The 15,857-nt window shown below is 44.1% G+C and overlaps 1 pseudogene; it reads left to right on the top strand.

Annotated features, from left to right (window-relative positions):
• Positions 1 to 783: 783 nt before the first annotated feature.
• Positions 784 to 8,843, top strand: LOC130041083 (DNA-directed RNA polymerases I, II, and III subunit RPABC2-like; annotated as a pseudogene).
• The last annotated feature ends 7,014 nt before the right edge of the window (positions 8,844 to 15,857 follow it).

Here is a 15,857-nt window from a genome sequence, read left to right as displayed (position 1 = left end):
AAAGGCGAAGGAGTAAGTCTTGTGGGAAATTAGTAATGAAATTTAAAATAATGTTTATGTGTTCTTATAATGTATCTAACAGTCGATTAATCACCGCAAACATTATTAGGATTTTTTTTATTCTGCTTTGCTTTGTTTTATTTGGGGGCCACTCCCAGCAATGTTCAGGGGTTACTCCTGGCTCTGCACTCAAGAATCAATCCTGGTGGTGCTCAGGGGACCACCAGGGATGCTGGGGATCGAACCTAGGTCAGCAGAGTGCAAGGCAAGTGCCCGATACACTGACTATCTCTCTCGCTCCCCATTATTAGGTTTTTCATAAGCCCTGGAAGGAGGGTCGAGGGACGTAAAGCAATATGATCCCCAATATAAAGACAGAGCAAGGGGGTTAATACACGGCTCAGAGTCATATTATTTATTCGTGACAATTTCTAGATGCCAACTGACAATGCTCTTCCTGTAAGGACACCATTTGGGGGGTTCTGTGCTGTAGATTAGCAAGGAGGAAATTATGCACAACCTAGCTTCAAAGTTTCACATTCTGATTCTTGATGGCTGGGGTTGTCCAAAGAGCAGAGTCTGGAGCAGAAGCTCGGTTGTTTTTTTGGTGTTGTTGTTTTGGTTTGGTTTGGTTTTTGTTTGTTTGTTTTTTAATCTCCAAGAGGCAGACACGATGAGAAAAAAATCCATGGAGTTGTGAATGGAGACAAAGCAAAGGTTCAATGTGAAGTAAAGCTCACACACATAACCTCTTAGTTTCAGGAACATCCTCTTTGAGGCGGCATGAATGACTGGATTGCGACCACGAAGAAGACGGGGATGGGGAGAGAAAACCCTCAGCTCTCTGCGCTGTGAGTGAGCGAGCCATGCTCAGAATATGAACTTCTCTGCCCTGCTAAGTTGCTCAATCAGAGAGACCCAATGAGCTGGGAGTGGAGAAGTGCGGGGGAGGCAGAGGGGAGGGGAGAAGAGGTAGCAGAGATGAATTGGGATAGAAGGAAAAACCCGCTCAACTTAGGCAGAAAACGTGGTCTATTGTCACCATCTCTGGTGAGACTCAGCCACAAGGAAGCTCATATGAAAAAGTGAGCCTTGCGATCCGGGTAATGCAGAACATGTAGAGGTGCATAGGCGCTGTTATATCTGGCATCAACCTACCCGACCAACCAACCAACCCACTGGGTTGCTTTCGTACTTTCCCTCTGAAACATCCAAAGGTCATCCTCTATTGCTGAGAAAATGATCGTATCGACTTCACAGTGGAGTGAGGAATAAACCGTTGACTAGATGTGGATTATTTCAAACATGACCTTGCACAACCTAAGCCCCATAGACTCCATCTGTTACCAACAACACACTTGGATACTGCTGAGAGGGACCCAAGTGACATTTTCATCCAAGACATGTCCAATGGAAAGGCTTTGCAGGTATAAGAGGTTGGATGGGGTCTCACACCAAAGCAAACAAAGAAACAAAGAAACAAAAAATTACCCATAAGTTTATCTGGAAGAATATAAGCAATTGAATAAAACAGCTCCAGGAATACCCTGTGATGGTGATGAAGAGATAAAGACTGCAAATAAGTACCCTTCGTGATCATGTTGTCTAAGGCCAGGCAAAATCAAGGTCTCTGCAGAGGCTGAACGCCTTTAGCAAACCTCTCTGGGCTAATATGAGGAATCGCTCTTCTAGCATAATGTAAGTCCAACTACTATTGTAAGGCCTTCCTTAAAATTCCCTCCCCTTGTGTCTCTGTCTCTCTGTCTGTCTCTCTGTCCCTGTCTTCCCTGTCTCTATCTCCATCTCTCGCTCTTCTCTCTCTCTCTCTCTCTCTCTCTCTCTCTCTCTCTCTTTCATGGAAATAAATGCAACCATAAGTATGCAACTGATGGATTTCTATTAAAGAACATTTGCATTGTCAGCATCACCTGCAAAGTGGAAAGCATAGATTCTCTATATACTTCTAAAATTTTGCCATGTCAAATTTTGCCAGATCATCTGACATTCATGTGAAATCACGGCTGCTCCTCCCAGACGGGAGTATAAGATGAGGTCCCCATAGCGATGCCACCAGACTCTGTGCCGGGCTGTTTTCACTCAGGATGCCCCAGAGGGAGGCAGGTGAGAGTCCTTCCTGCCCCAAGGGACCCAGCCCTGGAAGCCAATCTCCACTACCCAGACACCACCACATTCCAGGCAGCTTTCCGGACACATCATAAGACACTTCCTACCCACTTTCCATAATTACCACACCATGTTTGATGGAGTTCGGACAACAGACAACAAATCATAGATACAGATATATATCTATATCTTGGGAGAGCCCAGCAAGCAACTGAGAGTATCCCGCCCGCACGGGCAGAGCCTGGCAAGCTCCCTGTGGTGTATTCGATATGCCAAAACCAGTAACTATAATAGGTTTCATTCCCCTAACCCTGAAAGAGCCTCTAATCATTGGGAAAGGAGAAGCTGCTAAAATCTCAGGTCTGGGATGAATAGAGATGCTACTGGGGCCTGCTCTAGTAATTCGCCGAACAATGGGATGACAGTGACAGTGACAGAGTGATCGTTGAAGCAAAGTTAATGTAAGACTAAAATTAGAAAAGAACATCAAATAGCCAAAATAAAGCACCAAGGGTTGAACTAGAGAAAACACACCAGCATGGAAGGGATAGATCAAGTGAAAGAAATAATTCGTTGAATACATTTTTTTTTTGTTTGTTCATTTGTTTTTGTGATCCTGTAGGAGACAAAGTCAAAGAGCACAATTAAGAGAAAGGATAGCCTTGTTGTTTTTATATGTATAATTCAGAAATGTCCTGGTACAGAGGAACTAGGGAACACCCACCAGAGCAGATAGAGGCGTAAGAACATTTGAAAGAGTATCTGAGTGCCACAACCATGCTCAGACCACTATCCACAAGCATGAAGGTACCAGCAAAGGAACAAAGGCATGTGGGTCCCAGAGCTGAGATCTCCAAACCTGCTCAGATCAGGGCTGAGCAACCTCCACCCACATCCTCCATCTTCCAGTAGGCAGGGTTCACACCCACCAACTGGCCCCCTGGCACCGTGTAATCCCATCAACAGCAAAGACCCAGAGACTATAAAACCCAGCTCCCAGACATCTCATTATCTCATTCTTACTTTGGACCACCTGGCAGGCTACCGAATGTAACCTGCCCCCACAGCAGAGTCTGGCAAACTCCCTGTGGTGTACCCAATATGCCAAATACCAGTAACAATGATGGGTCTCATTCTCCTAACCCTGAAAGAGCCTTGAATATGGCACTTTTTAAAATATCAGGTGTAGGATGAAGGAGACGTTACTGGGGCCTGCTCGAGTCAACAAACAACAGGATGATCGTGATCGTGATCATGATCTGAGTGCACAGGCAAATATGGGACAGGTGAGGACAGAGGCTGAGTGGAAAGTGAGGTGGGGAAATTGGTCTTTTTGTAAATTTTTAAACATTTTATTGAATCACTGTAAGATAGAGCATTGCAAAGCTGTTCGATTGGGTTTCAGTCATACAATGTTCCAATGCCCATCCCTCAACCAATGTACATTTCCCACCACCAGTTTCCCCAGTTTCCCTCCAACCCCCCAAATTACTCCCCCCCACTTGGGCTGGCACTTCTCTCTCTCTCTGTCTCTCTCTCTGTCTCTCTCTCTCTCTCTCTCATGCGCGCGCTCTCGCTCTCGCTCTCTCTACTTTAGGCATTATATTTTTGCAATACATATGCAGGAAGGTTATCATGTATATGCCTTTATCTACTTCCAGCATTCAGTGAAAATTGGTCTTTTTAAAATTTGAATTGAATGACACAGAAATAAGGTAAGGTAAAGGCCCTCCCGTTGATCGTCGATTTGCTCGAGCGGGCCCAGTAACGTCTCCATTGGAGACTTTGTTGTTACTGTGTTTGGCATATCGAATACTCTCGGTAGCTTGCCGGGCTCTCCGAGAGGGGCGGAGGAATCGAACTCGGGTCGGCCATGTTGGCCGCTTGTAAGGCGAACGCCCTAACCACTGTGCTATCGCTCCAGCCCGACACAGAAATAAGAAAAATAATTTGTTTTGGTTTGGGGATCACATCCAGTGGTGCTCAGGTCTTCCTCCTCGCTGTACTCAGGGATCACTACTGGTAGGTTCAGGGATTCATATGGATGGGGTTCTAGGGATTGAACCTGATTGACAGCATGCAAGGCAAGCACCTTACCACAGAAATAAAAATTTAACTTAAGAAAGGACTGCAGGAAGGAAGGATTACTTACAATCGGGGGGACATAAGCATTTCCATTTGCTTGAAGATAAATCTGGAATGGAAACCAGCTATAGGTTGATTAAATGAGGAAGCAGGTTACCACTGTGCTAGGTTTCTGTAGCAGTGCCAGTGAGGGAATTTAAAGATTGAAGACTAGAGGGTTTCTGGGCTAGTGAGATAGTACAGAAGGCAGGGCACTTGCCTTGCACATGACCGACTCAACTTGAATCCTCAGCACCCCATATGGTCCCTCAATCACCACCAGGAACGATCCCTGAGCACAGAGCTAGGAATAAGCCCCAAGAACTGCTGGGTATCCATAGCTTAGAGGCCAGCCGGGTATTCTAGGGGAAAGGGCAGCTCAGATACAGAAGGGAGCACCAAATAAAGGGTGTTTGGAGGATCCTCCCAGAAGGGGAGATGCATGTTGAAAGTAGACTATGGACTGAACATGTTTGCCACTCAATGCCTCTTTTGCAGACCACAACACCCAAAAGGAGAGAGAGAACAAAAGGGAATGCCCTGCCACAGAGGCAGGGTGGGAGGGGGGGTGGGGGTGGATATTATCCATGGTGGTGGAAAATGGGCACTGATGGAGGGATGGATATTTGATCATTGTATGACCGAAACCCAAGCACAAAGATCTGTAAATCTACAACTGTACCTCATGGAGCTTCACTAATAAAAAAAAAAAAAAGAACTGCTGGGTATGGCCCAGAAACCAAGAGATAAAGAAAGCAAGAAAAAAAGAAGGGGTGGATAGAGGAGGACTTTAAATAAAGAGTTCAACAATTTGGAAACTGAACCGTTGTGAAAGATAGAGAGATGATGGTTGAGAAATTTAGCCTAAATATTTAGCGAGGTCAAGGAAGGCAAGGAAAATGCCAATATCCTAGGAGACAGGAAAGGGGTTTTGTTTTGTATCAAACCTGACATTCTCACTCTCTCATCTCTCAACATCCACCAACGTATAGAGATGATCAGATGTTATGAATACATCATGTTTGAGTAATGAGAACTTAGAGCAGTATCATAGCTGTTAGTCATTTGGAGCTGATGAATTCTTCAAATGTATCAGTCTGAAAGGATATGTGCTCTAAGCTCCAGATACAATGAAGATAATGATGGACCAAAAATGCAAAAATATCACATGAATGCTTATATTGATTAGAAATTGATGCATTGGTTAAAGTAAAACATGCTATTAAGATGAATGTACCTATAAATAGGAAGTCTGATGATATCAATCCTAAAGGACATTATGATTTCACACTTGCACCTCCAGTGTAATTCTCCTGGCTATTACTGGTCTGGAAATACATCTGCACTTCGTGACCTCAGTAAGTTTTGTCCACACACACATACAAAAAGCATGTAGAATGTCCTAGGAAACACCGCCACCTGCCTCACCATTTCTCATGGGTTTAGCTTATTCTTTTCTTTAAAAAAAAAAATAGCCAAGATTGTAATAGCAGCTGTTCAAAGGCATTGATTGACAAGAAGTTTTAACGTGTCTCAGAATGAAACCCCATAATTAAGCACAAAGTCTTCGGAGCATTTACGGCAGAATGTATTATGCTCCAGGAATAAGTTTCAGTAGAGTGATGAAGTACGAAGTCAAATAGGACCCCTGCATCTTGCACCTCCAGTACCCAATAGACATTAACGTGGTTATGTAAAAGCTAGGAAAAACGCTGAAACGACTGCTTTTACATATAGACTTTTCCGGTCACAAATGTGCAGTGCTTCCTCTGGCAGCATTTTGGAAGAGCCCCAGTGCTGAGCGCAGTAAATGATTCAGCACTCCTCGGGCCATGAATAATGCAGAGGGGAAGTACTCTAGACCAAATGTGTTGGGTTATGTGATTCCTGCAGCGCCTTTTAAAACTTGATCTACAGACTTATTCCCATTGCTCTATTTTTATCCTATCTTTGTGGGAGGACAATTACTATGATGGACATAAAATCTGAAACTAGTTAAATGATACTGCAAAATGCTCCATAAAGTTTAAATGTAACATGGAACGATTTCTCCATTTCTCTAAGTATGATGACCAACCTCAAGATTCATGGAAATATTAAACCTCTGTTTTAAATAGGGATGTTTTTAAAGCCTAGAAAAAGACTGACTTTGTGATCATGGGTGACATGTGACAATTTTTTAAAAATCACTGATTTTTTTTCAAAGCTTTTCTTTATTTTTACCTATCCTTTCTGCCATTCCTTTATTTCCTTAATCATTGGTACACTTAGAATACAATTCATATATAGGGGATGGAAAGATAGCTCTATGGGATGAGTCCATACATTACTTGTAGGATCCCTGGTACCACCTGGTCCTCTGAAAGCACCACTGGGAGCAACCCCTGAGCACTGTGTTTGGAGTACCTCTAAACACTGCAAGGTGTGGCCCCCAAACAAAACTTGCTTCATTAACTTATTCTTTGCAGTGAGTTACCAATAACAATGTGGAATACCTTGGTTCCTTTTTCTTTGATAAGAAAGTGTAATATCATGTCTACAAGAAATCTCCAAAGTCTAAAATTTCTTAGTTGTCTCTCTTTTGATCTGTAATATCGGTCAATGAAAGACACCCTTTCAGAAACCAATTTCCTATCGAAAACCAGGAGGCCACAGAAGAGTTTTCTCTGCTTCTGTGGAATGAAATTATCTGTCTATATACAGGTGCTCATTTACATCGGGGTGGGGGCAGAGAGACAAGGGCAAAGGGGTTATGGAGAACAGATGATTCCTGAAAATCAGGAAAGCCTGTGACTTTTCTACACAGCTGAAAAAGAAAAAAAAATCTCTCTTTCCTGCCCAAGTCTTACTTTACATTAGGATTGTGAGAAATAGGTAGAATCTCACTTTTCTGACAATGTTTATGAGAAACAGCCTAGTTCCTCATGCTCCATTCGCTCTAAATGGAACGAACATCTCCGAATGCAACAGTTACGTGTACCTAGGTCGAGAAGTCAATATGATGAATGACCTGGCACCTGAGTTGCGCAGGAGGAAGGGAGCTGCTTGGAACGCCTTCGAGAGCATTGAAGAAATAGCTAAGAGGACGAAGAACCTCCGGCTCTGGGCACATCTCTTTGATTCCACTGTTCTTTCTGCATTAACATACACCTCAGAGACCTGGGCCCTAAGCAAACAGGATGAGAAGGCTATTTGGGTGTCCCAAAGAGGAATTGAAAGAGCTATGCTTGGAGTATCACATTTCACTCAAATGAGAGAAAGAATTCGGAGTTCCGACCCCCGTCGACGATCAAGAATCAGGGATGCTGTCTCATTTGCCAAGGCATCAAAAATCAGATGGGCTGGACACGTAATGAGATTTGGAGACTACCGCTGGACTAGAGCCGTTATCGACTGGATTCCACGGGACATCAAAAGACCACGTGGCCGCCCACCTACCAGATGGTCAGACTTCTTCCTCAAGACCCTGAACGATCGGTTTGAGGCTCTTCGTGTTCCAAGAACGAACAGATGCCATTGGGCTACACTAGCACGCAACAGGGACAAATGGAGACATTACTGGCGCCTGCTCAAGCAAATCAACGATTAACGGGAAGTCAAGTGATCAAGTGATCACTTTTCTGCCACAATGAGTACTTTATTTTAAAAAAAAGTCGGTACATTACCATTGTGGGCTGAGATTGGATCATGTCCTACAGTGCCAGGTCAATTTCTGACTCTATGCTCAGGGATCACTCCAGTTGTGGCTCGGGGAATCATGCACTGTACCAGGGATTGAAATAGAATTAATCATATACAAGTTAAGCACCTGATCTCTGAAACTATTATCTCTTTACCTGATCTTACCCCCAAAACACAAAGATAATTGACTGGATGGATGGGTGGATAGATAGATGGATGGGGATAGAGAGATAGAGAGATCAGTATGACAGGGACAGAAAATTTACTTCTTTGGGTGGAGAAGTCTTGTCCTGCTAAAATAAGTACCAAATATTTGGGCCTGGAAAGGGCCCACCCTCTCCCAACTTCAGTTTAACTGGGAACCCAAAGAGTCTAGAATAGAACTGATGGTTCCAACATTTCCTTAAAAGCTGTGATCCCACAACAGAACTGTTAGTTCAGGGGCGCAGCGGCGGTGGTGGGCGGCGTGTGGGGTCAGGGTGCGCGGTTCATGGGGGCGGCCGGGGCGCGGCTGTCATGTCCTGTCCGCCAACGAGGACAACTTTGATGGCGAATGATGTGGAGGAGGATGAGGGTCTCGATGACCTGGGGAACGCTGTGGAGGAGAGCCAGGACATTGTGGAGATCTTCCTCTCGGGCTAGCGCCCACACCCAACCAGAAGCGCATCACCACGCCCTACATGACCAAGGACAAGCATGACCGTGTGCTGGGCACCTGCGCCCTCCAGATCACAATGTGCGCCCTCGTGATGGTGGAGCTGGAGGGCGAGACCAATCCCCTGCTCATCACCATGAAGGAGCTCAAGGCCTGAAAGATCCCCATCATCATCCGCCAATACCTGCCGATGATAGGTATTCACTTGAAAATTCACTATGAGGACTGGGGTGTGGACGAGCTCATCATCACCGACTGAGCCCCGCCCCGCCCCCAAATAAACTGTTTCCTCACGCCTCCACCCCCCCCCCCCCCAAATAAGAACTGTTAGTCCAACTCTCTTTTCCTTCCTCAGAACTGGTTACCTGAAGAGGAACTAAGAGTCACAGGCTCTACTTGCCCTACACATCACCATGACAACTGCATAGAAGTCTAGAAAACAGGTGGAGGGTTCAATTCCAAGGAAAGGAGTGGGGTCTTTCAGGAGAAGACCACCTACAATCATGACTCCCCCTGTATTATGAAGGGAAGGAAAACCACACTCTCTATCTATAAAGTCTTCTTCCAAAATATTAGGGCTGTTCAGAGATGTCTGATCCTTTTGCAAGTTCCTTTTCATGTCCCCACCCAAGTAGATATAGGAACAGATGAGTGGATGGATGAATAGACTGGTGGGTAGATAAGTAAATAGCTAATGGATGAGTAGATGGAGAGACAAATAGCTGGATGACGGACAGATAGACAAATGGATAGAGTGTTAATGGATGAATATATTAGTAGATCCAAGACTCTTTCTCCTCTATTACTTCAGTTCTACTTGTTATGCAGGAGCGATGGGTGTTTGAGATAATCTAGACAACTGTGTCAGTCATTTAAGTTTCATTTTTTGGGGGTGTTACCAATCCAGTAGCAGAAATAACTAAGGACGGGATAAAATAGAAATACACAGATGACTGGTAAAAGAAACTTTGGTACATCCTCACAATGGGATACTATGCAGATGTTAGAAAGAATGAAGTTATGAAATTTACATACAAATGTCACTACATGGAAAGTATCATGCTAAGTGAAATGAGTCAGAAAGAGAGGGACAGACATAGAAAGATTGCATTCATTTGGGGAATATAAAGCAACAAAATGGGAGACTAACACCCAGGAGTGGCCGAGATAAGTACCAGAAGGTTCACTCCATGGCTTGGATGCCAGCCACACATGCTAGGGGAAAAGGCAGCTCAGATAGAGAAGGAAACACCAAGTAAAGGGTGTTGGGAGGAACCTCCCAGATGGGAGATGCATGGTGAAAGTAGACTATAGACTGAACATGATCGCCACTCAATGCCTCTTTTGCAAACCACAGCACCCAAAAGGAGAGAGAGAAGAAAAGGTAATGCCCTGCCACATAGGCAGGACGGGATGGGGGTGGGGGTGGGGGTGGGAGGGATACTGGGATCAGTGGTGGTGGAGAATGGGCACTGGTAGAGGAATGGGTACTCGATCATTGTTTAACTGAAACCCAAGCACAAAAATTTGTAAGTCTACAACTGTACCTCATGATGTTTCACTAATAAAAATTTTTAAAAAAATACAGAACGTTGGACAGACATTGGCTATGTCTGTGTCTTTCTCTTTTTCTCTCTGCTCCGTCTTTGTCTTCCTCTCTCTCTCCCGATCCCCCCTTCTCTCTTGGTCCCTCTCTCAGCAGGGTAGTGGGCACCAGTGGCTGAGCAGCAGACTTCCAGTCACCAGCTGGGAGACAGCAACCTTGCCAGCCAAAAGCAAGCTGGTGACCAGTGACCAGAGCCCAGAGTGAGGCAAACAGCAGATGGCGTAGCGCAGAGAACAGCTGCTGGAGTTGCTGTCCTGGAGGCAGACGTGTCTGCCTCTGGGGCCTCTGTAGCCTGCAGAGATCTGCTCTACTTGCTGTTCTTCAAAGGAAGGAGCTGTAGTACCAAGGACACTCAGTAGCCCGTGTGCAGGACCCCAGCACCTGAAGCTTGCTGGCATCCCCTGTGGCACAGTCAACTATTTGCCATCCAATACATAGAGGTCTAAAGAGAATCTCAAACTCCACGTATCCAGAATGAAACATAACATCCTTAGGCAACATCTCCAAGTCTTGACTGATGTCTAGTACTTCTCACCCAATAATGGGAGTAAAAGTAAAGTAAAGTAAAGTAAAGTAAAGGCCCTCCTGTTGATCATCGATTTGCTCGAGCAGGCCCAGTAACGTCTCCATTGGAGACTTTGTTGTTACTCTGTCTGGCATATCGAATACGTCACGGGGAGCTTGCCAAGCGATGCCCTGCGGGCGAGATACTCTCGGTAGCTTGCCGGGCTCTCCGAGAGGGGCGGAGGAATCGAACTTGGGTTGGCCATGTTGGCCGCTTGCAAGGCAAACGCCCTACCGCTGTGCTATCGCTCCTTTCCAAAAGACGCCCTCCCTGCATCCACTTTCTCACCCTATTAAGGGAGTGCTGGGGCTAGACTGAGCTACCAGGATGAGCCCATGTAAACTGCTACGCACAAGGGCAGGAACACAGGGACCCATGAAAGTGGGCGAGATTTCTCATGTGTCATGACTGGTTTGGATGAGGCTGAACATCTTTTTCTTTTGGCTGCCTTAGTGAATAATTTCATAAGTTTCTCTATGCTGAAATTGTCAATCGCCCTTTTCTTACAGATCCAAGGTTACTTGGCTTGTTTGTTGTCAGTATGCAGAAAAGCTTTCAGCTTTGCATGTTCTTCCTGTAACTCCTTTGTTGATGATCTCACTGTATTGAACTGTAAGATGGCAATAAAAGGAGATTTGGGGGCTCTCTATCTTTGTCACAGGTCCGAGAGAACCTGGAACCTCCATACCATAAATTTCTTCCATGTTCCTTGTCTCAGTGCTTCTGACTGGACAAATATTCACGCAACAGGGAGGCACTTTACTGACCGCACACACTCTATGCTCTGCCCTCAGCAATCATGATGTGACTCGAAGTGAGTTATTCTGCCCAATTTCTGAACTGTCTTCCCTGTACACTCAGAAAAAATGTACTCAGTGAGAGAATACAGGGATAAGGAGCTTGCTTTGAACATGGCCAACCCCTCCACGTGGTCCCTGGGCACTATTGAGACTGACCCGCAACACTCCCGCATGTGGCCCAAAGAACAAAACCAAAGACTTTATAGTTTCCTACCCTTAGGTACAAATCAGGACTCAGCTGAGCCTAACCTTTACATCCATTAATCCTCATCATCCAGACATTGAAACAAACAAAAAAAAATCTTTGCCTAAAACACCCTTCTCTGCCCTCAGTTGGCATTTCCCTTTCCTTATGGTATCACTTGTAACATCACAGATCTTACAACATTTAATTTTGCAACCTTATAATTAATTAAAGAAAAAATACCCTGAATCACTACTCACACAACAGACAACATCTGGAAATGACCCAAGGACAAATGAGTGGAGAAAGAATTGGTGTCGTGGATACACAATTTCTGGCTATAAGGGGAAAATAATAAAACTCTTCAATTTCCTACAATGTGGACAAGACAAGAGAGTTTCATGGTGTGAAGTTGCTCAGAAAACTGGGGACAGATGCAGAATGATGTCTTTTATATAAAGAACCATGTGGTGGGAGTAACAGATGAGCAAAGGAGGGGTGTGGGAGATAAGGGAGCTTGAACCAGTGGTGGAGAGAAGCTATCACTCAGGTGACCAGTGTGTTTGGGAAACATGTATGCCTGGGACCCTACCATTAACAGTGTTTGGAGTCCTGGCATCTCAATAAAACTAAGAATGAAAAAAAACAAAACAATGTCGGTGGGGAAAAATAATAATTAAAGAGTATATTAAATTGAACCTTTAAAATACTTTTTTTAATGCCTATATTACAATAGGTGGAAATGATCACTCTGGATAAGAATTGAGTGGTGAAAGTAGGTAATGGGATATACATGATAACCTTTCAGCATCTGTATTGCAAATCACAATGAGAGAGAGAGAGAGAGAGAGAGAGAGAGAGAGAGAGAGAGAGATTCATTAGGAACCACACCCAGATTCAACATGCAATCTCAGTTTCAACCCATCATTAAAGGGAGATGGGATATGCAACCCCACCGGTCCCACCTGCCCACCCCAAAACCCCACCATGGGGATCGCAGGACAAGGTGATTTTGCCAGATATAACCTCCCTTCTATTTGCTTTTGGCTATTTCCTTTCTCCTCCATAGTATGTCTGAATAAAATTGTATGAGCACTTGCAGAGCTTTGTCCTTCCTATACAGGACATTGAAGCATTCATGAAACCTTTCCTATGAAATCAGTAAGAGGTTCCCATATATATTTTTTCTCCATCACTTAACTTATGCAAACCTCACAAAAACATCAAAGTGTTGATCATGTGTGTTTTTTTTTCCTACCGCCTGATGACCCAAGACAGCATAAGAAATTTCAATCACGAGCCTCAATAAAATACTTGAACCTCTATGGAGGAGAGGGTATTCAGCTGTGAGACTACCATTCTAATATAGTTATAGACCCCCAAAAAAGAACATTATTCTGAAAATAGAGTGATAATCTATGAAGCCAGGGTTTTTCAACTGCCAGTCACAGAGCAGTGCCAGTCCATAAGTGCAAAAAGGTGGAAAGTCGTGTATTAAACAATCTGTTCTAAATCAGAAACCCAATTAGGCCACCCGACTGCTTTGCCTGGTGTGTAGCTACACTCTCGGTAAAGGGATGGGATTACCTTGGGAAATGGCACAATTTTCCCAGGAAGCCATTTTCAGGAATAGATATTTCTGCCGGATGCACCTTAATAAAAGGAAAGGCAGGGGTGAGGGGAGGGAGAGGAGAACCTCAAAATTTTCTAGCACTTTCTCAGATAATAGCCAACATATTCATTTTAGGACAGAAAATCATCTTGGAAACCATCAAAATCATCATCTGTTAGAATTGTCACTGAGGCACATTTTCTTAACGCCAAAATTCAGAGCTGACCCAGCAGAATTGAAGAATGAGATTGGCAGGTGGGTTCTTGAAGACATTCTGAATGCCTTTTCCTCACCTGTCCTCCCGTAAGAAATTATAGCACTGTAGCACTGTCCTCCTGTTATTCATCGATTTGCTCAAGCGAGCACCAGTATCGTAATTGTTACTGTATTTGGCATACTGAATACATCACGGGTAGCTTGCCAGGCTTTGCCATGGGGTAAGATACTCTCCGTAGCTTGCCAGCTCTCTGACAGGGGCGGAGGAATCAAACCCGGGTTGGCTGCATGCAAGGCAAACGCCTTACCCGCTGTGCTATCGCTCCAGCCCAAGAAAGTATAAGTCGACCGAAATACAAATGAACTAGGGTTGGTTGTGTGTTCTTTATTCAAGACAAAAGAAAGAAGGGTGTTCCTGGTAATATGCAACTTATTCTGATTCTGATGCCATTTCCTAGGCCACATTTAAGAAATTCTGCTTCTTGCTGTTACAGACTTTTGTTCCCTTACAAAGCATCCTAGCAAAATTTCTTTCTGTATGAACTAAGTCATGTTCCCTCCAATCACCTATGCTGAAACTTGACCCCAATGTCACTATAACCAGCTGACAGCACCCTTCGGGCTGTGTGAGAACAAAGAATGAAGGGGGCCATCAAAATCCGGCCAGATTCTCCCCCCAAACCAGTTATGTTTTGTATGACACTCCTTTGACTGTCTTTGTATGACACTCCTTGGAATCACAAAAGAAAAAATTTCTGTCAACCTGATGTTGGTGGGCCCCAGGGGTGACTTATGTGAAGTGGAGAAGAGAAAGACGGTCACTTTTTCCCTATCTGCCTCTGTCACCCAGGACCCAGGGTTACTGGGTTCTTGTCTCGCCTCGCAGAAAGGAATTTCAGTAGTAGACAACCAGAGAAGTAGATTTTATTTGGAGGGTCTTAAGATGTGGAGGGGGAGAGAGTGAGAGAGAGTAATGTGCTCAAGAGAGAATGCAGGCTTTGAAAAGGGTGGAGAGAGTCCCTTGGAGAAAGCCCCTTGGCATGAAAGTCTGAAAGTATACATTTCAAGAGGGGAGACTCAGGCGACACATGTGCTCGGGCACCACATGGGCACAACCAGCACATGGGCTTGGGCAGCATATGTGCATGCTTCCTTTGTTCAAGGTGGCTTTTATAGAGTATCTCTTAGGGATGCCCTGGTCTGGATTGTTCTGAAGTCTTCTCTGGGCGGACTCACTAGTTAATTAGATTAAGGGAGAGGTCCTAAAGTATACGAGAAATTTCCTTTATGGGGAGGGGTTCAATCTCCTCAAGGACCATTGCTGGTGCAAGGGGGGGGGGTCTTATCAGGCCTTCTTTCCTGTTTTTTTTTTTCTGGTTTTTCCTGTTTTCTGCAAGGTTGGCTTTTGCCATTGCCTTGGGCAAGGGCCTTCCCTATCCTGCCTACATCAAACCCACCCAGTCGAGCTGAGTTATTTTTGTTATGAAAAACTGATGTAACACAGGATCTTTTGTTTAGGGTAGGGGATACATCTGGTGGTGCCAGGGCCTACTCCTTGCTCTGTGTTCAGAGATGACTCCTAATGGTTGGGGCTCAGGAGTCATATGCTATACTGGGATGTGACATGCAGATGGTCATGTGCCAGGCAAGTACCTTCATCTCTGGGGACCGGATCAGGTGATGGGGATCAAACCTGAATCTGTGGCATACAAAGCAAGCACCCTTTCTGCCAGCCCCTAAAATACAATCTTTAGATGATTTCTTTCTCTCATTTCTTTTATGTATTGTTTCAGAACACATTCCTATTATTGTGTGAATTTCAAAGTATTGGGACATGTCCATGAATATGATTACATAAATTTTAATAGATCAGAACTATTGGGACATTGTAAAAGTTTTTTGTGTATCTCAATTTTACATTGAACCTCTATTTGATACATTAGAAAAATATAACAGCACGTAGAACATTCTGGAAATTATAAAGCAATAAAAATTTCAGGATATACATTCACTTTGAGTACCTCCTGAAATGATTAATAATAACTTGATGAGTGCAATGACACTGATAATCTTAAGGTAGATTTCTTGGACATGATTATGGCTTGCAAATAATGTCTGTATCCAGAAAAAAAAATGTAGCTATGAGCAAATGAACTGGATAAAATATCTTATTTTTTTATTCATAGAATGTGGTCTCATAAAACTTTGAAAGCCTATAAGTCTTTAGGACTAAATAGATAAACTGGAAAAAAGAAACCTACTGGAAATAGAAAATGGGTCAAATACATAA

This window comes from Sorex fumeus, unplaced genomic scaffold, assembly GCF_029834395.1.
Source record: "Sorex fumeus unplaced genomic scaffold, SorFum_2.1 ptg000097l, whole genome shotgun sequence".
In the NCBI taxonomy this organism is placed as follows: Eukaryota; Metazoa; Chordata; class Mammalia; order Eulipotyphla; family Soricidae; genus Sorex; species Sorex fumeus.
Note: the sequence above shows the minus strand (reverse complement) of the source record. Positions and strands in the feature narration are given on the sequence as shown.